Source organism: Anser brachyrhynchus (assembly GCF_964034855.1).
Source record: "Anser brachyrhynchus genome assembly, chromosome: 12".
Lineage (NCBI taxonomy): Eukaryota > Metazoa > Chordata > Aves > Anseriformes > Anatidae > Anser > Anser brachyrhynchus.
The window spans coordinates 19,854,023-19,880,289 of record NC_137707.1 but is presented as its reverse complement, the minus strand read 5'-3'; the positions used below and the strand labels follow the sequence as shown (position 1 = coordinate 19,880,289).

Genomic DNA, 26,267 nt, shown 5'->3' with positions numbered 1-26,267 from the left:
CTTCCACTGAAGGCTAATGAAGATCTGTACCATTTAACAATGATCACTACAACCCTCTTCATTACTGTTTTGAAGATTGTTCTGTTTCACAGATGGCCTAGTAACTGGGGTACTTCAACACCTAGCACTTCATTCTGTAGAGAAAGGCGGCCTTTGAGATGGTTCACCAAGACATGTCATCCTTTCTTTGCAGCAACTTTAAAAAACCATTCATCCTGAAGGACATTATGAAAGGCTAACTTGCTACTAGTTACATTTGAGACTCCTCTATTAGAAGGCTTTCCTCTAGAAATGATGAATGCACAGGTCATGATGATTTACACCAGAAGTCAGCTGAGGAAACTACTTTGATATCAGAACTAATGGCATCATTCCTTTTCTAAATTGAGATGCTATCTGCAGAAAGGTTTGACCGGAAGCAAGAACTTCATCATTTTACCACATCACATCAATAAGTCACACTCCTTTATCGACCATCAACAGGCTCACAGAATTGAAGAGAGTATTGTAGGACAAAAGTTAGTCTTTAAACAGACTCCAATTAAGTGACTCAGTATTAGAAATATACATTAGAAACATACAGCAATCATGTAATAGGAATAAAATTGATGCCATTCTTGTGCACCTTGATGGTATGTCCAAAAACCTGTCTGCTCTATCGGTATCAGTTGATCAAGAAAAAATAAATATTACCTCTTTTCCCAACCTTATCCTTTCACATCAATTCTATGAATAAACTGGAATTAAATTTTAACACTATGGTCAGTTACGATCTGAGGTTAACAGGGTTGTCATGTGCAGTTCTGAAACTGGAGGACTGATCACATGATGACTCCATATGTGTTACTGTGGATGACTGGAATGAAAAGACTCAAGGGGTAATATCAAAAGGAGAGTTATCAAAATCAAGAGGCTACTAGCATTATTCCTCAGAGACTGATCTTGGAATCTATGACGCAAAATTAGAAATCACTGCCAATCCCGAGGACCGTGGGATGAAATTTAAGAGTATATAGTGTAATCTTTTGTAGCTTTTTTTTTTTTTTGATTCAATCAAAAGGTGAATGTAATATTAGAATGGATGAAGTGAAACATTTTTACTAGGCACAGGAGAATATTAACACTATGAAATGAGAACACAGGAGAGACCTAATTTGGCATGTTTCTATCTTGAATAGTTCTGATTATCTTTGTTTAACATGGATGTAAATGAAACAAAAATATGAAGAAGGGTTACTGTTGGAAGTATTTGTCTTATGAAGGGAAACTAGAAGAGATTGGCTTTGCTTAGTCTGCCTAAATAGAAACTCAGGGATGGACATGAACAGTGTGATGATCTCCTAGCTAAATGCTGAGCCATGAATGACTGTTGTCTGAAAAGGCAGAAACACTTCTCAAATACAAATTAGCCTGACACATCTGCATGTGGGCAAATCTGTCCAGGACAGTATGGAGCAACACTTCCATTTTGACCTTATTGTGTATTTGACCGCAGTAACTCCCTAGTGTACATCTTATTTACATATTTATATTCTTTACGTTTTAGTTCATTTAAAGAAGTCCGATAAAATTAAAAACAAAAATGTATAGGATACTAGGGATTAGTGGCAGTGTAATTAATGAGAAGCTATCAAATAGATATGGTAATTACAATGCTCTCTGGGACAAGGTGTTTAATGGGACAATTCAGAGTACAGCCAGGGTATTTAATACCTTGGAACTCATTTTACATCTGCTTTATTAGAAATGAAATGTGAATACTTAAGCACTGGTCTTGCTTTCATTGTTCAGGAAATAGAGCTTATAATTATCTCCATAATGCAGGAAAGTATTGAAATATTTTGCCTTGTATGTATAGCAACAGTGTTTGGCTCACAATGCAAATCCTGCAGGAGCCTAAAATATAGGAAGATCAAAAAGAAAACTGTAAAATAATACAACTACAATGTAGTGAAGTGTTACATATAAAATCTTGTGTGCTTAAAAATAAATATCTTTCCTGTCTAAGGAAAAAAAAATTTAAAAAAAAAAATGAACAAACTGCCTCTTCAGTTTCAGGGAAACCAGCAGTCCTTGCCAGAAGAATAAATCAGACAGTAGGAGACAAAAACTATTATAGATTCACTGTGTGAAAAAGCGACCTCATTGAAATTGGCTTGAGCATTGTGGATGAATGCCCAATGGCTCGAAACAGATCTAGTTTAGTCAACCTTATCTTCTTCAACAGGAGATATTATGAAACATATAACCTATAAGGTCAGCACTACAAGGTCAAAAGAATGTGTTGTCATGTCCTATGTACCGTACTTTTAAATGCAAACCGAATAAGAGAGAAATAAAGTAACATGTCATTTGTTGAGCAGCTAGGGACAATTATACAAGAGAAGCTGGAAAAAGAAAAGAAAAAAAAAAAAGCAAGGGGAAAAAAAAAAGATTGAGATAACAGCTGAAATCCAGCAACCATGGATTCGTGCCCCAAGCGCTGCACACTGTATTTTAGCCCCTGAAGCTGTGTTTAAGCCTGGTCTGCCTCTTAGACTATTTCAAAATAACAGAATTCATCACAGATGATTGTGTACAATATCATAAAATCACCATACCACTTCAGTTCCTCTCCCCTCTTATCTGCTGGACTGGCACTGTAAATCAGGCATGACTAAATTAGCTAAAGACTAATGGACTAGATGCCAAGATACAGCTGTGTGCCTGGAGATGCTAAAGCTTGCAGAGGAAATTCTTGTCCTATTCACCGGTAGCATCTGCATCCTTATGTTGAAACTAGTACTACAGCCAACCTAAACTAATGTATTTCTGCTTTTGTAAGGAGTTAGCAATGTCCCTGCCTACTGCCTACTGAGCCACAGCTCTGTACACCATTTAGATTATTACCAACTGCCTTAAGAAAAAAGGAAAACAGAAAAGGTAAAGTGAAAGAAAAGTCATTAATGGTATTCCTACTATGTAAGAAAGAGCTGTGGGGAAAAAAAATGCCATTGTGTTAAGGGAAGGGAAGGGAAGGGAAGGGAAGGGAAGGGAAGGGAAGGGAAGGGAAGGGAAGGGAAGGGAAGGGAAGGGAAGGGAAGGGAAGGGAAGGGAAGGGAAGGGAAGGGAAGGGAAGGGAAGGGAAGGGAAGGGAAGGGAAGGGAAGGGAAGGGAAGGGAAGGGAAGGGAAGGGAAGGGAAGGGAAGGGAAGGGAAGGGAAGGGAAGGGAAGGGAAGGGAAGGGAAGGGAAGGGAAGGGAAGGGAAGGGAAGGGAAGGGAAGGGAAGGGAAGGGAAGGGAAGGGAAGGGAAGGGAAGGGAAGGGAAGGGAAGGGAAGGGAAGGGAAGGGAAGGGAAGGGAAGGGAAGGGAAGGGAAGGGAAGGGAAGGGAAGGGAAGGGAAGGGAAGGGAAGGGAAGGGAAGGGAAGGGAAGGGAAGGGAAGGGAAGGGAAGGGAAGGGAAGGGAAGGGAAGGGAAGGGAAGGGAAGGGAAGGGAAGGGAAGGGAAGGGAAGGGAAGGGAAGGGAAGGGAAGGGAAGGGAAGGGAAGGGAAGGGAAGGGAAGGGAAGGGAAGGGAAGGGAAGGGAAGGGAAGGGAAGGGAAGGGAAGGGAAGGGAAGGGAAGGGAAGGGAAGGGAAGGGAAGGGAAGGGAAGGGAAGGGAAGGGAAGGGAAGGGAAGGGAAGGGAAGGGAAGGGAAGGGAAGGGAAGGGAAGGGAAGGGAAGGGAAGGGAAGGGAAGGGAAGGGAAGGGAAGGGAAGGGAAGGGAAGGGAAGGGAAGGGAAGGGAAGGGAAGGGAAGGGAAGGGAAGGGAAGGGAAGGGAAGGGAAGGGAAGGGAAGGGAAGGGAAGGGAAGGGAAGGGAAGGGAAGGGAAGGGAAGGGAAGGGAAGGGAAGGGAAGGGAAGGGAAGGGAAGGGAAGGAAAGGAAAGGAAAGGAAAGGAAAGGAAAGGAAAGGAAAGGAAAGGAAAGGAAAGGAAAGGAAAGGAAAGGAAAGGAAAGGAAAGGAAAGGAAAGGAAAGGAAAGGAAAGGAAAGGGAGAGAAAACAAGTTACTTCAATCACAGTGTGCAAAGTTTAATGACAAGGATAAAATGCTGTATACCACAATACATACTATTTGGGAGAAAACTTTGCTCTGTCCTGCCAGAAATCTGCTCACATTTTGACATAATGGAACCTTCCTTGACAGCTACAAGGTCCTCACACTAAAAATTCCCACATTTGGAGAAGCTGGAGGCATCTAACACATATCCCTGTTAAAAGTATTCATTGGAGTAGTCTCACCTGGCAAAACATGGCTTTGACAACACCATATAAAACATGGCTAGAACAGTAATTTCCTTTTTTTCAGTTTTCTTCTAACTGGCAGGTATGTGCAAAAGTTTGCAAAGAAGTGCCAGTTGAAAGTTCAGGCCCAGGGACTGGACACGAAACAAAAATTGTGAAGGATGCAAAGAATCACTGCCCTGTGCCGGGCCTCAGAGACATAGTGCATAAAGAGGCACGCATTAAATGACATGCATATGGACATTGCTTTTCCCAGGCTATTGTGTTCTTTCCAGGTGCTGAGCAGCCCATGCTACTTTACATCTGTTAGAAGGACTGCTGCACAAGTGCAGTTAAAATATGCATTTTCTTGTTCTGCAACACCCAGTTCTGTACTGCTTGTGGTGTGAGTTTACTCAGATTCATTCAGTGTGGCAGAATCACTTGGACAATGCATGATTTATTTGCAAAGAAAGGTCCCTTTGTTCAGTCCTTCAAAATCTTCAAGCAATCCCTGCTTCAAATTATGTTTGTGATCTCAGATTTACCAGATATGAAGCTTGTTCACTAAATTTAGTCAGAGTAGGTTTATGCTACTTTCCTTTGTCTTTCTTGAAGATCTGCAAGGAGAAATGTGGTTTTGAAATGTAAGGACAGCACATGGGGAAACATGGACAGCAGAAAAAACTGAACATACTTCAGTGAATTTTTATGTGCCAGTGTTACCTACATGACTTTCCCGGAATTCTAAGTTAAGGCCGCCTCAAGGACTTGTCACTGCCTGTTATGAAGAAAAAGACAGTATGAACCACAACATGGGAGAACACAAAAACTCTAAAAAGAAAACAATTTATCAGGAATTCAGTGAGCCATCCTCCACTAAAATTTACCATTGTTGAATTCAGTGAGGCCAGACATGCACACTACCCTCAGGCTTGACAATCTGTCAGAAAAGAGTGCTAGTCTCCCATGCCATTTTACATTTGTATATGAAATAAATCATGAAACGTTTTTTCAGGCCTGAAAATGCTATTCATGCTCTAAAGCTTCTGACAGGACAGGCAGAGTCCATTAATGATTTGCCTGGGAAAAAGCAAATGGATATGTACTGTGTGGACGTTCAGGAAAAAAAAGTATTCCAAAAACACTTAACCACATTGGAAATTCTCCTGCATTGGGCTCCTGCTATAAAATCAAAAGCCTGACTTCTCAGCTCTTGTGGTACTTTTCATCTTCAAAACAGCTTGTAAGAACTACCTAGTCCTCACAGCAGCATAGTGAAGTGCATGCCTGTTATCTCCATGTCTCGATGAAATTGAGTCACCTCACTCAGAGGTCTGACTCACAGTCAGTTACGAAACTGTAATCCCTGGCTCTTGGTGCCTCCTTCCTGCTGGCAAGAATATGCTTCTGTCCTGGTTGAACTTGGCTGTTTAAAATGACTTAGGACTTTGGAAATTACTACTCAGTGGCAATATAAATAGGTTGCTTTCAAGAGTTAAGAAGAAGAGCAAGAGGAGAAAGAAATTTAATATGCACTACCCCTAGATATGAAGCAAATAAATTCATGGACACAAACACATATTTGAGCGTGACAAGAGCAGAGCTGTGAAAATATTTTGCATTCATTCTCAGTGATCAAAAATATTTGGAAACACTTGCACCTACCGACACAAAAGAAAGCAGCTGCTCCTAAGCTGAATGCAGAAATCTGTGCATAAAGCATGAAAGGAAATATTTTGATGTCAGCACAAAACCACTTCCTAAAAACAAGTTCTATACACTGCCATGTAGACAAAATGGCGATCCTTCATCTGAAATGCTGTGTACACAATCCCTTTATATGTAGTTATGAAAGGCCAAAACATTTACTTATGTAAAATATTTACCATATTTTTATGTTCTTTATGATTATAAAGTCACCTGCTGTTACATAGCAAACCCTTCATTATATAATGTTACATGCTAATATACTAATGCTATTTATTTATTTCATTATATAGCATTACATGCTAATATATTAGGTCTACTAATGAACAGAAAATAACATACTGAAAATATCTTCAGAATCACTTTTTTTTCAGTCAGTTTGATAATTTATGCATTTTCTAGATACCTTTTTCAGTCCACATCAAACTAACATCTTCACTAACTTTACTGAAATTATTAACTTCCTCAGTTAGCGAAAAGTTACATTCATTATCACAAATGCTTTCACAGGTGCAGTTGAAGGGTTACATGGGGTACAACACTACATATGGACAGCCCACTTCAATTCTCTGATGGTAACACTTCCTCAGCAGGAAAAAAAAAATCCAATACAATATTATTCTCAATTCTTGTGAATTTGAAAAAAATACTATGTCGAAAAACGATCCAGAGGTCAAAACGACTCATGGAAGAATGGATCAGCAGTGAAAGAGGAAAAGAGAAACAAAATTAAACAAAACAAAAACAACAACAAAAAGAAGGAATATAGAAGAGGAAATAGAATATTAAGTAAATAAAAAATAAAGGGAAATGGAAAAATTTGAGAAATATAGAGCAAGAAAGCAAGGTATGAATAGAGCAGAAACAAACAAAATGACTCACAAATAAGCAGAAGGCCACTGAAATATTAAAGGAAAGCCATAAAACATTTGGACATCAAATCCAAAAAGACCCATGCTGTATCAGATGAATACTGTGGGTTCAAATCCAGTAGCTGCAGCTACAGAAATGCCAGGAATGATGTAACCTACTTCTTTCTACCCCATTCTCTTTCCTACGGCCTGGTTCCTGCTCCCTACCCTCCACCATGACTGTAAGCCCTGCAATCCAGTCTGCATCCTCTCCTTTTTACCCCTGTTTCTGGTCTTGCTTCCTTCATATTAGGATTTCTTTCTACAAGATACTTGGGATTCCAACTCAGTGCTGTGAAGTATCTTGTTGCCCATCAAGTATTCAGGTTTCTGTTCCTACCTGCCCTTTCCTTCACCAGCAGGTTGCTGCCCGTTTCTCTTTGCTTGCCATTCCTTCACACTCGGCTCAGGCCATTCTCTCCTGTTTCCTGCAGACTGTCAGCACAGGACAGACTCTGCCCATGATATTTCACAGACAATATTGCTGTTTGTACATTGTTAATAAAAAAATGTACCATGGTCTCCCAAAATACTGTAATTGTGCTACTTTACAGTAGTAATACAGTGCTACTTAAATGGATTGTAACTAGGACATCAATCTGAAGCAGCCTTTTCTTCAACTAGTTTCTTAAGCTAGGGATCTATCATTTCTACTTTATCCTTCTTCTCTCGTACCTCGGAGCCTTAGTTCTGGAAAACTTCTGAAAGGTCTTGTTTTAAATTCAAAATACTTCTCAAAACGGAACTTTCTTTGGCTGACCAACTTGCAGTGTTTGTATGCAACAATACAGGAAAACTGTTGTCAAAAAAAAAAAAAAAAACTTACATCCAGCAATAATCACACATAACAGAAATAAGATTTTGTTGCAAGAGACAAATATAAGACAAAGTATCACCTCCTGCATCCACCAGTTCCAGCACTTTATTTCTGTCATTCAAATGCAAGCCATAAGATGCCACATTAGGAGTCACAAAAGTATCAGCATCCCCTCCTGCATGCATGACACCATGCAAATACACAGGCAATGCAGACATGCCTATCATCTGTTTACAGTCCCTAGAGGATCCAGGAGTCTGGATCTGCACATCAAAAGCAGATTTATTGGACTTTGACTATGTGCTTTGCAACCAATGAATCTTCTGTTGGATTGATTAAAATTGTAGTTGTACAATCTCTGTGATCTAAAGAACAAGGAATCATTTTTCACATTGAAACACTTAACAATTGGACAGACTCAAACTGTCTGCCTCATGGCATTTGTAGCTGTTCTTTACACTGTCACATAAATCAAAGGCATGCATTTTGACCCCCCTACACATAATGCAGCAAAATAAGAAGAGATATGACAAAAAGAGCATTGCTGGCTGAATTTAGAGCACCTTTTCAGACAGAAAAACAATAGTCCATAAAAACAAAAACAAAAACAAACAAACAAAAAAACTATACCTTTTCAGAAAAACATCTGATTGTTAATAACAGCAATAAAATAAAAAAAAAAAAAACCACAGAAACTAGTTTGCTTAAACTGTATCAATATTCCAGTTTTAATACTATGTATAAAGGGGAAGAGTGGGGAAATAGAAAAAGCCTAGCAAAATTATTAGGTTAATTTAAAAATCATAACGAAGGAAGGAAAAAAATTAGCTAAATTACCTGCACTTCTTTATTTTCGTAAGAGTCATAATACCAAGAACTGAAAACCCTTGCTGTCCATGCCTAATAAGGTTTTCAGGAAATCAAAATCACAGCAGTTTTAAAGAGTTTAGAGTCTGGTTTGTCATCCATTGTGGTTAAGCAGAACACCACCTAAAGCATAAACCATGTACGTAAAGGAGTTGTGCAATTCCAAAACTTCTGGTAGAGCTCTTCAGGAGTTCTACTATAGCTTCTGGGTTAAGTGACAGGCAAGAGCTGGGTGTCGATTTACTCTGCTAGTGCCCAGTAAAATTATCCACTTTAGTAGAACTGCAAACATTTATTTTTGTATAGTCCCTGTCACAAAGAAAAAAATAAATAAAAACAGCCACATGAAAGATGTAAAAAACAAACAAACAAACAAAAGCACAGACCCACCGGAAATATATATACATGTTTCTAGCAGTCAGAATGTTTTCTTAAGAGACTGATCAGACAGCTACTTAGATGTCCTATGTTCTCACACTGTAAAGGACCAGCAAAGAATACACTCCAACTATGCTTCTCATACAACAGATACATAAGATTTTTTGAGGTAATTCAAATTTATCAGACATCCAGTAAGTCTTGGTTGATAAGGAACTGAAGTCAGAGCAGAGTTCAGAGACAGAGCGTGGGGAGAACGATGCTCCGAGGGGACTGTTATTGCCCAAGACTCTTAAATCCCATTGTTCAAACTCATTATGTTACGTAGTTAATGCGTTATCTCAATATCACATTATTGATTCTGTGCTCTAAGCTATCTAGCTGCAATTCAAAAAGCTGCACAGAGGAGACTAGAGACAAACCAGTGACACCTGTGGAATGCAGCTTAGATGCCCCCCAGAGCACACCTGCTGTAGCTATGACACAGATCATGCTAAGAGTCCAAAGCCACTTTGTGCTACAAACTACATTAAAATGATGAAGTTAGCATACGGGCAAACAAAATGAGGAACTTATTTTAATTTATTTAAAACTCAATGCATCTACACATTTCAAATTCACAGAAATTGATAATAATTACAACTTCTATTGCTGTCTTCATTGCTGCCTACAGATGAAGTCACTGCCATATAGCCAGCTTGTTCACATTCTGTGGGAATCACCTGCACTAGGTATCTCAGTCTTTGATTTTGTGTCACCCTTAGCAAAGTCAGTTGCATAGTTCCTCATCTCTCTTGAAGCGGTAAGAGAGCAAATAAAATTATTTTGTCTAACTATAATTAATGTATTTACAACAGGTAACACCACAGTTGTATCCAGTTAGTGACAGTACAAACATTTTCCAAAGAAGAGTGGCTGTATTTAATCACTTATCCTATTTCATATTATTTGTTTAGATTAAACACAAATGAGTGCCAGCCCTGAGTATTTTGCACACCTTGGTAAATTAAAAGCACATTCACAGAAATTTGACTGTTCAGAAGCACAAAACTCAGACTCAACAAATTATTTTAATCTAATCTGCAATCTAAGATCACAAAATATACCTTTTACCCACCCATAAGAATTTCAGCAGGCACATGATCAGTGCAATTACCTGCCTGTGGCTAAATTAGAGTAGGCCAAGCCATCCAGGAACTTAGTGAGAGAAACCCACACACAATTTCTGCCTAAGAGCCTATGGGGACTATCTGCTAACATGTGCCAGACTTCAGTCTGTAATACTTCAGTCCTCAAGGTCAACATATTTTAAACTGTTCAAAAATTGTAAGGGATAAGATCATCACGGCCCACAGCATCCCAGCATGTTCCTTTCTCTTAGGAAGGCTGCAGAACCACAGCTTTTCTTAGAGAAGTTGTATCAGGATGACAATCAGGCTCAGAGCAAAATCAAGACTTTAAATTTGACCTTGACACCAACAGATTCTGAAGCATTCAAAAAAAAAAAAAAAGTGTTCAAAAGCGTCTCCTGTGGGGGAAACTGTTTTCTGCACCTGAACGCAAGTTGTTTGAAGATACAGTTCAATTTTTCATTTCTCTGGGGAGCCCCACCATGCAGTGGAAGATCAGAGCTACTGCTTTGCTAAATCACTGAATCAATGTCAAGGTCATGTGTTTATGTGATAATCTCTGATAGGCTGTAAAAAAAAACATTTCTTGAGATAAATGCATCACCATGACTAGAGTTTTGTACCTTTTTATCACAGATGATAGCTACTTCCAGAAGAATGGGAAATGAAGGCATGCCTAGCGTTTTAAAAATCTGTATTAGTGATTTCTTTTTTTTACTTTGAATCCTCCTCTTTTTAAATTACTGCATATAAGGATCAGAATTGTCCTGTTTGGGTGGATGCTGAAGAAATCTCCTGGCACTTACTGGTAGCTTTCTCTTCCAAGACACGAGTCACCCTTGTTGTAAGTGCCTATTCCTATAACAATCAGGAGGGGTGGACAAGGGCGACTCTCAAGGGCTGGCTGTCCTATAGGTTACCATAAGATAAGGACATGCTGTAATTACAAAATAAAGCAACTGGCTGTGAAAGATTATAGCCAGACAAACTGGCTTTTTTTTTTTTTCCTCTTATAAATATGTAGGAGCTGTTCTGTTTCCATTTACTGTTTCAGCTAATGGCCATAGAGTTTTGCCAATATGCTGTGTCAGGCATGTCAGTGCTGATTTGACTTTCCTAACCAGGCTTTTCCTAGTGATACGTACCAGAAGTATACTAACAAACAATTAAACAAATCCTGGATCTTTTATCATTGGTTGCCATTTGAAGAGTTTCCTGAGAACAGACTCTAATGACAAAATGTTTAACATACAAACTGTTAAAGCTGAATGATCAGTAATTAAGCATACATAAATGAACCACTAGAAAAAGCTGCTCAGAGTTTGTAGCAGCCTTCAGCTCTGACATTCACTGCTGACCTTTCTGATGCTTGCTGCAGTCAACTTCTGGCTATACTTCTACCTGCTCTTTCTGAGAGGAGCTTAAGAACAGACAGGTCATTGTCAACTTTAAGTTAATAAAAACAAAATCTAGTTTAATAGCAGAAGAAAAATATGACACTGAGAAATTCCATCTAACACTCTTCTTTCCTGCGTAGTCCTGGAAGGCTTCAGTAAGAGCGAAGCCCTGGGGAACACATGCCTCCAAACTTGTAGAACACTGATTCTGTTAGCAAATCATCAACAGTGTCCCCACCTAGTAAAAAGCTTTTTATGCAGCAGCAAGAGGACAATTCTCTAACATTTTAGAAGAGTCAGTCCTGGACAGGGTGTTATCCCAGAATGCCTCTCAGGTATCTGCACAGGTCCAGCCCTGCAAGCCCCATTCTCTGGAACTCTGTGGTACAGATAAGAAATGTGACTGCAGTTTGACTTTCCGAGTATAATTGCTCCCCCCACACACACCCCAAGAGGAAGGCAAGCAAGTCCTAAACTGTTGGCTAGAATTTGCGAAAAGAAACAAACCACAAAGCACTCTAGTGTTGATCACTTGGTTGAGTGTCCAGGAAGTCAATCTGTGCTCAGTCTTCCCCAATGTATGCTAGAATACTGTACAATAACAAAAGAGAGACAGCAGATGTCTGATGACCCAGCTATACTGAGAGCCATTTAATTCTGCACGTACCTCAGCGCTCTTTAAACGAGCTGTGGCCACAGCTGGTAAGCCCTTAGCAGAAACCAGTTGTCTGAACGCTTGTTTTTTGGTTGAATTTGGCAGCCCATCTGGAGCTCAGTAATGTTTTTCTTTAGCAAGCTTGTTCAAAGTACAGTTACAGATAGGCAAACACATGGATGCATCTATTGTATGTGCCTCCCTACCCTGAAGACCCAGCCCTGGTGCCACAGCACGGCCTCTGTGAGGAGAGGCCAGGGCTGCCTCAGGCCCACCACAGCCAGTTCCGGAAGGTTCCAGAGGGTTCCAGATGGTTCTGTGGCACTGCTGCAGGGCACAGATGAGCCAGTCAGGAGTTGGGGAGGGGGCCACCACTGCCTGCCTGTGAGGGGAACAGTAATGAGTGGCCCCACAAGGCACAGAAGACCCAAACAAGACCCTGCAATAAGAAGTATGAAGAAAGAACAGTCTATTATTTAAAGTGGGAAAACAGATCTCCTTTGACACGGACCGGTCACTCTCAGTTCCCTGCCTTCCTGTGCTGACATATTTCAATCTCTGTTAGCCGTGACTGGCAAAGGAGCACTTATGGGGGGCTAACACTAAACAAAATGTTGAAACAAGCAGTGCCAGACAGCACACCTCAGAGATGTGGGAGAAGCAGAGAAAATATTATTGGGAAAGCCCAGAAGAGGTCACACCAAATCACACAAATGAAGGCATATGCCCGTAAACATGCATGGGGGTACCATGGTCTCACTGCTTCCTGACAAAACAGTGTTCTCGTGCATGTTGCAAGGAGTCACTTTTCTCATGTGTATTCCTCATTTCGACTTAAAGATTTCTCTGGAACTTGGTCCTCTCTTTAAAGGTGAAAGAAAATGGGAAAAAAAAAAAAAAAGAAAACCAACTACCCACCTTTTTGTGGAGCAATGGGTATGGCATATCCTGATCTGGAATGATAACCTTCATAATAGCCTCTTGGCATGCTGCCTTACAACAAAACTGATTAAACTATTGATTTTCCTATGACTTTATGATAAGGTTTTGTAGAATTGACAGAAACTACTGTATGCTGACGGAAGTTAGGTCTTTATTTTCAGCTCTCATATCTTCAGGCTCCTCTCTTAATTAGACCATAAACTCTTAAATGGCTTCAGTTTCTTCATATGGTGCAGTGATTAAAAGGTCTCTCAAATAATTTTGTGTGCCTGATGCAGTACTTCGAGACTTGCAATTTTCCAACTAGACAAATCAATTTTGGAGAGACTTATTTACCCACAAAGCCTGGAAATTTGTCTTTTCTGTCAGTTTTCCTGAGAGGGGAAAAGAAATCCAGTAGTTCATGCACACAACTTTTAAAAGTCTATTTTCCGTTCAAATAAAAACCATGGATAGCTTGAGTTTATTCTGTTCTCAAGAGTTTGCCAATGTAAGCCAGGTGCCCTTAGAGTTCCAATGAACAAAACCATTTTCCAAACCTTATGATGTTCCTGCAGCTGTTCACATTTGATGAGATTCAAAACAACATTGCAATAAAAATAAGGGTGGAAAACCAGAATCTTTAAAAGACAATGGTTTTGTCAGACTGATTCTAAAAGTGCTGAAATAAACTTTCTTAAATGGACTGGCCAGTTATTTGCTTTTCTATTTCAAAAGCTCAGAGGAAAGCTTTCTGTCTCAGTGGGGACAGTGCAATAAACCTCTAAAAAAAAAAAGCATGCTGTTCACACATCAGAAACAAAGGAGTTGAATTAGAACAAAAGTAAAATCTCATTCTTCACCATTCTAGTTCAAGGTAAAAGGTTGAGAATGTTTCTAGAATTTGGGACAGAAATGGAGTAAAAGTAATGTGATATCTTCCATTCCCTCACAACCTAAGAACTTCTGTATTCGTGACATAGCTTTTATGGTTTAAAACTTTTTCGTAGGTACATAAAGACATTTTTTTTGCTGCTAACATAAACTAAACTTACTGACTTCAAAAATGAAATGAAACAGAAAGCCTAGGCTTTGTGTTCAGTGCAAGTTATCATAACAAAAACAGTTTACATGTTCCTTTTAAATTTTAGCTGGTATGATGACTTATTCCAGATAACACAGTATCTGGCTTACATTCTGTCAATTAAAGTTGAAATGTAAAGATGGGTGTAAGAAAAATCTGTATCTGCATTTATGCTTAAGCTCACTGCCCCTAAAAAAAGGTAACACAAACCATCAATTCTTGTAAAACCCAATCTCCTTTTACAGGCAAATAAAGTCAATTAAGTTATGATAAGTATCATCTTCTGTTTAACTTACATTTAATTACTTCAATGAGTAAGATGATTAAATTCAGAGGATTGGATCTCTAAAATGCATTTCTTTTATAATAATTTCTTCACCTCTGAAAAATTTATTAGTTTTTGCACACGATAGGCAAGCACAAATACACACACCCCGGACTACTATAAGATGAAAGCAATTATACTCCAAAATTGTACAGAATGTGCAAAAGATATATCTCTAGCTGTTCATTAAATTTTATTACCAAAATGTTTTTTGCAATAGCCTTCCAGTTGCAATACAATGGTCCAATCTTAGACTTTCCGAATCCAAACCGACTGCCCTGGCTAAATGTGTACTAGCCAATGCATAGCTGATCATGCTGAAATCTCTCAGTTGTAGCACAGGCTCTACAGGCCATAGTATTTCAAGGATCAGTTCTTGCTATTCTGGATCAGTGCTGGCAGTATTTCATTGAAAACCACAATTGCCACTTCCCATTAAGGGCAACAGCTTTATTCTTTTGGAGTACAATATTCCGTTTTTAATACTGCATATAAAGGGGTACATGATATTTTTTTTCTTGGGTAACACAAAGCAATGGCTGTGTGTTGGTGTTGACCTTTTCACAGTACTAAAACTGCTCATTGTCAAAACTGCACGTTTCTTATGAATCAGAGATGTAACAGCAAGCTGGGACATCCAAAAAGCTAGAAAGATAATAGAGAAAAAGCAGTGCTGGAAAGAATGAACTAATTACTGCATAAAAGCGAATTTGTAGCTTAATTCATGTGTGTATTTCTATTCTAAAATAATCAACTCCAAGAGGTGAGGAGGGAGAAGAATGGTATCATGAAATATTCCACACACACCAAAACCACATACATAGAAATGTATTTGAGATGTGCAAAGCATGGGTTTTATATACATAGACTATCATTATTATTGTCTAAGTACTAGTATTTGACTGTTTCACCTTTAGATGTCAAGGATAAGAGTTAATTTGTACAAAGTAGATAAATGAGAAGAGGGTTTGTTTATCTGTTCTTTGATGATATATTACATTGCAATAAGACGGCAACTGTGTGTTCTATCTGGCTGAGAATAACTTCCAACATCATTTCTCATTTTTACATATCAGATCAGAAAGCACGTCCCAGTCTTTGAAGTTCAGCAAAATTCAAAAGCACTAATCAAGTGGCACTAATCATTACCAGCTGGTAGAATGGGATTTTAACAAGAGAAGTAACAACAGTAAATTCCAGTGTCAGTAATATGTTACTTCTCTCAACTGACTTGTGTGCAAGTCATCTCCCATCTCCTCTGGACTTAATGGTCACAGTTACCAGATCATATTCAAATTGTTTTATATTCAAATTTTATATTCAAATTTATTTATATTGTACTGGGCAACTCCAAATGTGTATGTGGTTTTAATTTTTTTTTTTTTTTTTAAATATGTGAAAATACTCATTGTCTTTTATTAGTACATTGCCATAATGCAATAAAACAATTATTTCAGGACACACATAGCATCATTCTTTGATTTAGAAGTCTATATTGATAAACATGACCTTAACAATCCACTATAACCTGCATGCTTGGTGGCAGATGGGAGGATGGTGAGGGTTTTTAAAAGAAATTTTTGTCTTATGTTGAAAATCCAGAGTTTTACCAAGGAGCCGATCTACTTCAGCAGAAAACAGCTTCCAGATCAAAGACAGCTAAGTAGATTATGTAGTTCACAACTTCAGTTTACACGTCCAAAGACAAGAGCCTTTCCTTCTCTCCCTTCTGATAAACACTGATGTGAAAGTGTGTTGTGCTGCTTTTTGTAGAACTAACCACAGCAGATCTACCTTTGCCCTCCGAAGGCCAAGAGCTCTGGAACAGGAGCAATGCAACAGAACACCCTGTGCTTAATTTTTTTTCCCCCCAATGACAAAATACTGCTGTTTGGTTTCACTTTATGATGCCAATTACAAGCTGCCTATTAAAAAAAAAAAAGTACAAGCTGGCAGAAGTTGATGAGAAGCTACTATTACTGACAGCAGATTTATCAACAGAGAAAATGGAAATAAATGAAGGGGGGAAGAAGTCTATTTAAACAAGTCAAAAAGACTAGATAGAAAAAAATAAAGTTTATGTTATGATGAGTGATAGGAACTAGATTTACCAGAATTTATAAACCATACATACAGTCTTTCACAAATACATAAATGCAAGTCGAGGTCTAATACAATCCCATTTCCTTCTCTGCCACCTCCCTTTTATAAATCTTAAAAGCACTGATAGCTAAGTAAAAATAATGCATTACTTCAAGAGTCTTAAAAAAAAAATGAATTATTGTTTTGCAGTAATATTCATATCGTCTCCCAGCATGCTATATGTCCTTTCATAAAACATACATAAATTTTCACAGCAGCATATTAGAGCTCCCCCTCCCCCAACAGTAAACAGCTGTTTCTGGAGCAAGTCACATGAGCAGCTATAAGCAGCCATGGATTCAACCTGGGTTTTTAGAAAGACACAGAAAATCACTAAAATGTCTCATCAAAAGAAAAAAGTTTTATGCTGGTAGCCAAAGTTCAATTTTGCGGGTTCTCACTTTCAAATAAAAATTCTTCTTGAGGCAACGACAGATACATATAGGTTTATGAAGAAGTTACACAAATGTTGAACTTCTAAAAATGCAATTCTGTTTCTTATTTTGCTGGAGTTTTTATTCTTTTATCTGCAGCATCGTGAGCTTCCCCCAAAAAAACATTTGAGGGCCCTGCTCCTAATTTTTCAATTCCTTAAATTTTTCCCAGAAGAAAAGAACAACAGACCAGGCATACCTTATAGCAGTGATGGCTAGTTAATAGGTATGCCGTTTCCAGTCAGTTTTAGGCTAAGTGGCAAGTTCTTCAGACTTCCTGAGTCATTCACAAATAATCCAAAGTGTCAGATGGGGAGGGGTTCTCTCCTTCAAGACTAGAGCTATATAATGAAAGTGCTGACAGCCTTTTAATTGAAAGCGGCACAAGTGGGTGCTACTATAATAAATCTCTTTCCTAAACAGATAAATCAAAAAGCTAATTAGGAGCTTCATCAAAACTATCTAGGAGCAAAGCTGGCCAAAAAGATTATGTGGTACTCCAACAGAGTTTAAAATAAAGACAGTCATTTGGCTGTCCTGAAACACCCCAAACTGGTAGCCAAATGGGAATGCACTACAATATTCTGCTGACATAGAAAGATACTGTGTAACACTGCCTCACAGTCAACATACATACAAGAAAAAGTGAAACCTGGATACCTATGATTTTTTTTTTCTGGTGATTTTTTATTTTATTTTATTTTTATTTTTTTGAGGCTGAAAAGGTACAATCTCATCTTATATGAGAACGTGTCAGTTTCTCCAATGAAACCAGGAGAATGATGAAGCAGTGTATAGCCTACACAAGAAAGTTACTTTCAGTTTGGCGTTTGTGCACAATGTTTACATAAGAGCAGAATATTGCCAGAGATGAGTTCGGTTTTGTGAAATGAGATCACAAAGCAATACATGCCAGGTCCACATCATGAGTTACAGATACATTTGAGCACTGGTCAGGCAAAATAAACTCACTTTCAGTATGTTTCCTTTTCAAACTTTTTTTCCAGGGTACCATGGGAGTAACATCTAAGAATAAGAGATGTAATTAAGGTCCTAAAAGATGCTATAACAGCGGCCACTAAGTGATAGAACAGTTGCTATATTGTAAGGAGAATAGATTTTCTGATTTTTTTTTTTTTTGGTTTTGTTTTCTAGGATGATATGTAGAGAAAGGAAGATATTAATTCCTTACAAGCATAAATGAAAACTTACCAAAAATCTTTGAATGCCTGGATAATGATTAATGCCAGTACACACACCATCAAAAGCCAGCCTAAGAAAACAGTAATGTTCTCTGTAAACTTCTCAGTGAACACAAAATACTTATAAATTTCTACTACTAAATTTCTCTCTTCCCAGAGAAGATGCTGTGGTCATCACCTAAGTCTAGCATACAGGTAACATGGAAATCGCTATAACCTGGGCTCATATAGTTTCTGTGATTCTAGGGCTGATGTCCTGCAGCATGCAGGACAAAAAGCTGAGATGAAAGCAACCCATACTGGAATATTTATTCCATTTCACTTCCTGTTTTTCCCTTTGTTGGGCTCAAAAAGTATTTCAAACTAGTAAACAGGATGACAAAAGCTGCAAAATGTGATACTAGCAAATGAGAACACAGGTAGAAAAAGGGAGGAAAAAAAGGAAAAATAAAAAAGAAAGAAAATAAGAAAGAGAGATGAAATCCAGAAAAATGAAAAGAAAGAAATCAACATGAAGGATTCCTTGGAAATAAATATGAACAGATGATAAAGCAATGAAACCTCAATTCCAAAAGAATTCCAGAAGAAAACATGAGGTGTCCTGTGGCTAGTGGCTAGAGCTGATGAAATAGGAAGACTTGTTCCTCTGAAAAAGATAATTACCACCATGAATGAGCATTCCTTTGTTTAATTTTAACATCTCTTTGTCCTATACTAAATAGTTCCCCAATGCTCGGAACTCAAAACTCAGTTTCTTCCCAACATCCGAAAAACAGTTTTTAGAAATAATTATTGAAGCTTTGAGAATTATTTTTTTCTTAGTTTGATGCAGGGAAGTTCTTGGCACATGAAATTATTTGATGCCTTTAGAGAGAAGAACCTCCTAAAGCCAAAGCACTGTCGTGTACATTGCTGCATTAAAAATGGATGTTCTGGACTCAAACTAAGATATTCTTTTGTGGTCTGGGAACTTGCAAAATATTAACATATTCTGATAACCTACTTTTAAAAGGACGTGGCAGTGATGACCAGTATAACCTCTGAAATTTCAAAGTCTGGGGAAAGATAATATCCATTGAACTATTTTCATACTATAAATAGTGATTCCTCTCCCCTGTAGCTCCTGTGTCTCAGTAGTGAGAGAAAATCGTAAAAGAAAAATACAGCAGAAAATTCTGACTGTGAGAACTTCAGTCCCAGGTACTGTTACATTACCTTGTCTGACTGCTAAATGAAGAGCATAACACAACCCAGAGCTTACAAATATTTCTAGTTTATATCCTAAATTATATCCTGTAAGAAGGAAAGCCTTTTACTTGTTTTTTAGTGATTTCCACTGTTCTTTGTATTATTGCAAGCCTATATGAACACCATTTTATCTACGATCCTTCAGGAACTTTTTTCAAATTAATACATAATAGTTTCTAAAGAAAGGGGAAACGCTGAGATCTGACTCTTTAGCTTAAAACTAAACTCGCAATGGTAAGTATTTCAAGCCTGAATTCCAAGAGTAAAAATGAGCTGTTAATCTTTTTGTGGCTCTTTTAAAGAATATGGTTAATCGAATAAAATCATAAAAAACAGATACCTGGAACATTTAACCTAAACTTATGCAAGAGATTAAATAATGATACATCACGTGTAAAGTTTCCTACAAGAAGGGCAGAGCATTGAATTTGTGTGTTGTTGAGAGTGGAGTTTTAAGTAGTGTTTTTCATAAATGAATCAAACTTACAAGGTAGAGAAATTTAAAATGTGAAGGGGGAGTGCATAAGTATGTTTTAAGGAAAAGTCATTAATAGCATAAAATGTTTGTCGTAATAGCCTGATAAATGAGCTTTCATGCATACCACTCAGGATTCACTCCATTTCAATATACCTTTTTTAATTACTGAATGTAAATGAATTGACCTTGAGCATGACTTGAATGCTGGCTCATGATTCTTTACACAAAGACTCAGTTCATACAACAATGCCAGTGGAGTAAATTTGCAGTCATTTTGCTTCTATAGCATGAGTAGGTGGAGGAAGTTAAAGCATTTTTGCATGGCGTCGTTCTTGCCAGAAAGCTGAGGTTACATTTATTTTCTATTTGTAGTGTGTACATGACTATTCTAGGTACAGTCATCAAACATACAAATTTTATAGCAAATATAAAGAGAATAATACACAAATAACCTGGAAAAATTATTGAATTTTACTTTGTTGCAGTATGCCTTCCTGTTTTGCCACATTAAGCTTTAATTAGGTGGAATATAAATTTTAATTAGGTGGAATTACCTTGTTGTCTACTGGGAACATTGTGAAATATCAGCTCCTTTTGTTCTTTTATCACGTGACCAACCACTTCAAGTACAGTAATGATGAGCTTAAACCTAATACATTTTAGAATTTTTTTCAGGATTTACTTGGACTCAGAATCTTTATTTTTAAGGTCCTATTGAAGAGCATACAGGAAAAATATCTGAATTTCAGCAACCCTGGAAAATGGACAGGCATTGACTTTGATTCTGAACTCTCCTTCACAGTGAACATAATTACCATTTTATTGTGCTTTGTTAAATTTAGTTTCAAAAAATCAAATCTTAAGGTCACAAATGCAAAGAGAAAAAAAAAAAGACATAAGGATGCACTAATTTTTATACATTTTCCAAAGGTATCCAATGCAAACATCTGCATAGATGACCTAGTATATATTTTTATATACAAATATCACAAGTGTTAAAAATGAATTAATAGTTTTTCTAAAAACAAGAAGTAGGAAAAAACAATCATGAGAAGAGTGCCAATTGGAAACACTCATAATTCCTTATAAGATGTACAATTGATCCTTCAATTATGTTAAAATAAAAGAAGGAAAGACTTAAATGATAGATCACATAATTTTTCCATGAATTTTAAGACCAGATTTGATTCCAGGAATCTTTTGCAGTGGTCTTCTGTAGCTGACACAGCCCAGAGACAGAGACTGGTTTGATGTCTTTCAGACTTCATCATTAGAATTTTCTTCATTACATTTCCAGCAGTAGCTGAGAATTCCATTCTCAATCAACCTGAAAAAGCAACTTCTGTCTTCCTTGTCCTTTTTATATTTCCACCTAAGATGCATTCTAGTCATTGCATTGCTGATACCTGAACTTACATATATATGGGAATATATCCTTGTTTCCCCTCACTTCAGACTAATTCTATCAACTCAGCTCATTGTTGCTGGTAAATTAATTTCTTCATATGCAGGCAGGGTTTGTCTTAATACCAGTCACGCAATGTTTCATGGACAGAAAGACAACCTCCTAAAAAATAATCTTCACCATGTAAGAATTTGCTTGGTTTGATGAAAGAGACATCCTTGGGGAACTTTGTGGCTCACTGTACTCTGTTTCCACAAATTATTCACTGCGTAAGTAATAAAATTTCTCCATGGGTAGAGAAAACTGCAAAACTTTAGGAAAAAAACAAACTCTAGAAGAATTATTTTAAAATTATAGATATTTACAGACAAGTGTGTATAATATCAAATTAAAATAAACAGGAAAAATAATGAGATAATTTCAGACGTGTCACTTTATCTTCTGTAAGTGTGGCCTACTGCAAATGTTCTTGAAATACCCTCTTCTAATTTGCTGTGGTGGTATGAATTTGGTTTTGGAACAAGGCCATATCTTTTCTTTATGATGCAATTTTCTGATCCTCTGCATTTATTACAGCCATAGTCCTGACAGTTTATACCTGACCTTGATTATCATTTTATATTTATACAATAATAAATGGAATCTTCTGCATGAAGCTGCCACAACAATCGTGGCTAATGTTGCTTAATTCTGCAGTGGGATTCTTGCTTATTGTTTGTATCTACCTAGATTTGAAACTTGCTAGAAAAGAGACACAGATAGGGTGACATAGAGGAGAACCATCTCGGGAATAAATGAGAAAAAGAACCTGTCAGTTGTAATTACTGGATAAATGAAATACAAAGCCTGCCTAGGTAATTCAGGTTCCCCCCTCCCCCTTTTCTTCTTCCTTTCTTGAGAAAACTCTGGCTTTCTATTTAGGTTTCTTATGGCAAATGCGACTTATTTAACAGTCTCCTCCTGTTTCAGTTAATGAAGAGGAAGAAAACTAACTTTGGTTTGTCTTATAGATAAGGTTTTTCTGTCTAGAACTTTCATTAAGAGCTATGATTTTGAGTTAAAATTGTAAACACGAGACTCGTTTTTTCAGCAAAGATTTATGAGGTATGACATTCAGTATCACTGTATTTTCTTTCAAGATTTAACACCTTTTTTTTTTTTAATTCATTATGTAATCTGCGATAGTTCCCAATAATCATTTACCTTGTAATTTCAAGATCTTGTGCAAAGTTATTACTCTTCTTAACTCCATTTATTTTTTCACAGTTACTCTGGATTTACCAAGACTGGAATGACATCCCTGATATTTACTGTCAGAAAGTGAACCTTTACCTTGGAAAATCACATGCAGAAATAAGAAGAAACAAAACTGCTTGCCTTAAGATAATTATTCATTCCATATCCCTCAGAATATTGCAAGTGTTATGTAATTAAAAGGTGCAGTAGTGTAATATACCAGGACAGTATCTTGGTGACTTTCATGGATAAACCTTTAAGAAACTTCATTTATTTTTCATATGTTCTATTAAATCATATTATTTTAAATGTTTCATTATGGTAAATGATAAAATTATTAAAATGCACAGGTTTTTAAGACAATATATTCCAAAGCAAAATGCATATAGAAACATTAAATGTATGTATTGGATCATAACATCACACAACCCCGCATCTCAACATTTTTCTGTTTTTCATATTTGACTTTACAAGCTTTACTTTCTTTTAACATAATGAAAGCATCTGCACATTCTGACATGCATGTATGTGCACACATTCGTGTTAAAATACTGAACATTTGAGAGTGTACATGGAAGAACATTGTCAACAGTCTGTTCTAAACATGGAAAATGAGTTAGAGATATGCTGAGTCAACTACAGTTACAGACAGTGTCTCTGAGAAATTAATTTTACTTCAGAGTTTTTCAAAAACGTTAGAAGCTTGCTAAGTAAAATGCACATTCTCAAAAAGCCGTACTTCTATAAATCCTACTATCTTCCTTCATTACAATATTTTTGTGGAAACAGATGAAATACAGCAAGGAATCTAGGCAGGTAGCCAGTCCTTTCTAAACTTGTCTTTTTGATCTATACCAAGGATCTTAATCCAGGATGGATTACTAAGTATTTCTAACAGTGTGGTAATAGCCTCTATTCTTTAAAATCAGCTGCAAAGCAGAATGTTAATTTGCTCCATTATATGTTATATCTTAAGGGAAGCCTTAATTCTTATTAGGTGGAAAGGTGTACAAACTAAAAGTTCTTTTATTATCCTTCTTCCCCTTCCACCAAGCACATCAACAAATGATACATACAGAAGCTGGAATACTTACAAGGTACATCTAATACTATAAACACCACTACCGGTAAATTACCAATTGTAACACATTTGCAAGGTACATTTTATAATATAATTACTCCAGATATTGATTAGTTCTTGCAGAAAGTTTTATTTAAATTTGACAAAATCAAGAGTGTGGGCAACTGCACATTATACCAAGCTCATAGTCGTTCTAGTTCAACCATATCTAGTGAGAAAAGATAAGGGAATGGTTAGATACCATGAATATTAGCTTGATTATTTGTATAAATTTTTATTCAAGTGTGCCCCACTCCAACAAATGGACATTTTATCATACAGCATTTGGCCTATTTCTTCAGCCCAAAGTACTATATTTAAGATCAATGTTTTTGTTTCTATATAGCCAATAATTTCTCTTCAGACCTTCAATTTTAATGAAAAAATATTAAAATTTATAAAGTGTGTAAGATTAAAATGGCTGAAATATAAGCATTGCCCATTGCAGATGAACAGCAGAGGAAAACAGTAAAGTCACCACAATTACTTGTAAAGCAGTAGTCTATTGCCAAGACCTGTAAAAGCACTGTAAGAAGATATTACTGCATTGCTATGCAAGAGCTAAGGCCAAACAGACATTAGATAGCATAAATTTGCAGGTAAAGAAATGCAGTAGAAAGAACTTAAAGTTTAGCTACAGCTTTTTTAGGTTGAAAATATGCTAAAAGCTGTTTAAAAATATTGTCATACCATTAAAAATATTTTTATACCATAAAACCAAAATTAAGATATTTTAATAAGAGATGATGGAACATTAAGTACATTCATAATGCATTAAAATCATGCAAGATAATCCCCACAAAACTCAAGTCAGACTGTATGCCTGGCTTTTGGTTCTCTTATATGCTGTATATTCTAAGGATGCAGTGAATGGATTAAAGTAAGCTTTCTGAAGTGCTTAGAGGCTTCATCACTGAGCCTTAGGGGATCAATTTTTCTAATGTGGAAACATAATTCACATTCTACCTCTCAAGAATTGTACTCTTTTTTGTCAAATTAAAATTCAGGTTTAATAGAAAATTATGATGTTAGTTTTTAATATTCTGGCCTTCAATTTCATCTCTTTAAACAGAAAGATTTTAGGAGGAAGATAAATGCTAAAATTTGAGAAGTCTGAAGTACATGAGAAATGGTGATCTGGTTGTCCAGTGACCCAATGACTATGACTTTATAAAGCTACAACATTTCTGAAGTACAAACTCACTCTGTGGCTTTGTTATGTAGGTAGAAGAAATTAAATAGTTGCTGATAAACTGATAAACTAATAAACTGATTAGTTTGCAGATGGTTTACTTTTTGCTGAAATCTGAGAAACACATTGTATTCAATAATAAAATACTTTATCAAACCTTCAAAACCAAAACTGATGGAAAAAAAAAAATCACAATCCTGGAGTTGAATAAACTTCAGACAAACTAACAAGGCAGCTTGCAAATCCAGAGCAAGAATATAAACTTCCGAAATGTAAATCAAACCTCAGCTTGAAAACAAAAGCTTACTAAGGTTATGTATTGAGCACCCAAATTTCCCTTGTTATAGATAAAATTCAGAAATACATTAGCAATTTATCAATATACAATAATCTTCTATGCTGATAACAAAGTCAATCAAAAACTGGAATGCAGTTCCTAAAGTCACTCACAAAGAATTTTCATTCTAAATGGAATCCAACATGTAAATGTAATAATGTAAATTTTACTTTCTTTTTTTTTTTTTTTTTTTTTAAAAAAAAAAAAAAAAGCATCTTCCCTCAACAGCCCCTGTATGCCACACTACATCGTAGCCACAACTATGGAAGCCAGGTAGTTACTGACACTGATTATTGACACTGCTGAAGAGGAAACAGAGATTTCTAATGTTTTTATCAACTGCCATGTTCAACATACCAAGCATTTCCCTTTTAAGAATCTGTGCTTTTTTCAAAAGAAAGTCATTTAACCCAAAACGGTCTATTCTAACTATTCCTAAATACATTTTTTTAATGTCTTAAAACAACTCATTCCAAAATTATCTTTCCCCCAAAAAAGCTTAAAATATTTTCATGTGTGATAAACCTGACATATGATATGACTAGAAAAGGCTTCAGCCAAAGTGAGACAAGATGAAATAAAGTCTCCTCCACTTGGTACTAGTCAAAGTACTTCATTTACTTTTTCTTTTCTTTTAATCTTTAAGTCTCATTGTGCTGCTCTTGAATGACATTGATCTCATCTATCGCTTTATTTTAACTTTGCCTACATCCAGAATATCAAAACAGTTCTGCCACATTTCTTTTACTGTCTCTGTTGTCAGACAAACATTACAGTTGGCAGACATACCTGAGAATGCCGAACTGGCAGGATTATTCCAATACTGTTTTCAGCTCCTGTAAGCATACAAGGATGAGAAATAAAATATGTATGAAAATAAACATTATTTATATCACTAAGATGTGAAAGCCACCATATTATGTACATATATACATACATCCTAACATAAGGATGCCGGCTCAACGGCATATTTTGTCCCTTACCATAACTAGACTCTAGTTTTGCACGCCTCAGGGGGCTTGCAAGACTAGAAC

General features: G+C 36.8%; 1 protein-coding gene across 7 annotated transcripts in view; it reads right to left on the bottom strand.

The window, feature by feature from the left end:
• The window catches only part of LOC308176799 (uncharacterized protein), a 521,877-nt gene that overhangs the window by 379,604 nt on the left and 116,006 nt on the right, over positions 1–26,267 (bottom strand). For 5 of the 7 annotated variants that reach the window (XR_013938632.1, XR_013938633.1, XR_013938634.1 and 2 more), the window contains exon 5: positions 26,023–26,069. The exons of 1 other annotated variant lie outside the window; for it this stretch is intronic. The gene's annotated coding sequence lies outside the window, so the exon portion shown is untranslated. Of the gene's footprint in view, positions 1–17,011; positions 23,874–26,022; positions 26,070–26,267 lie in introns of those variants that run through there. One more of the 7 variants, XR_013938638.1, reaches the window with a different exon arrangement.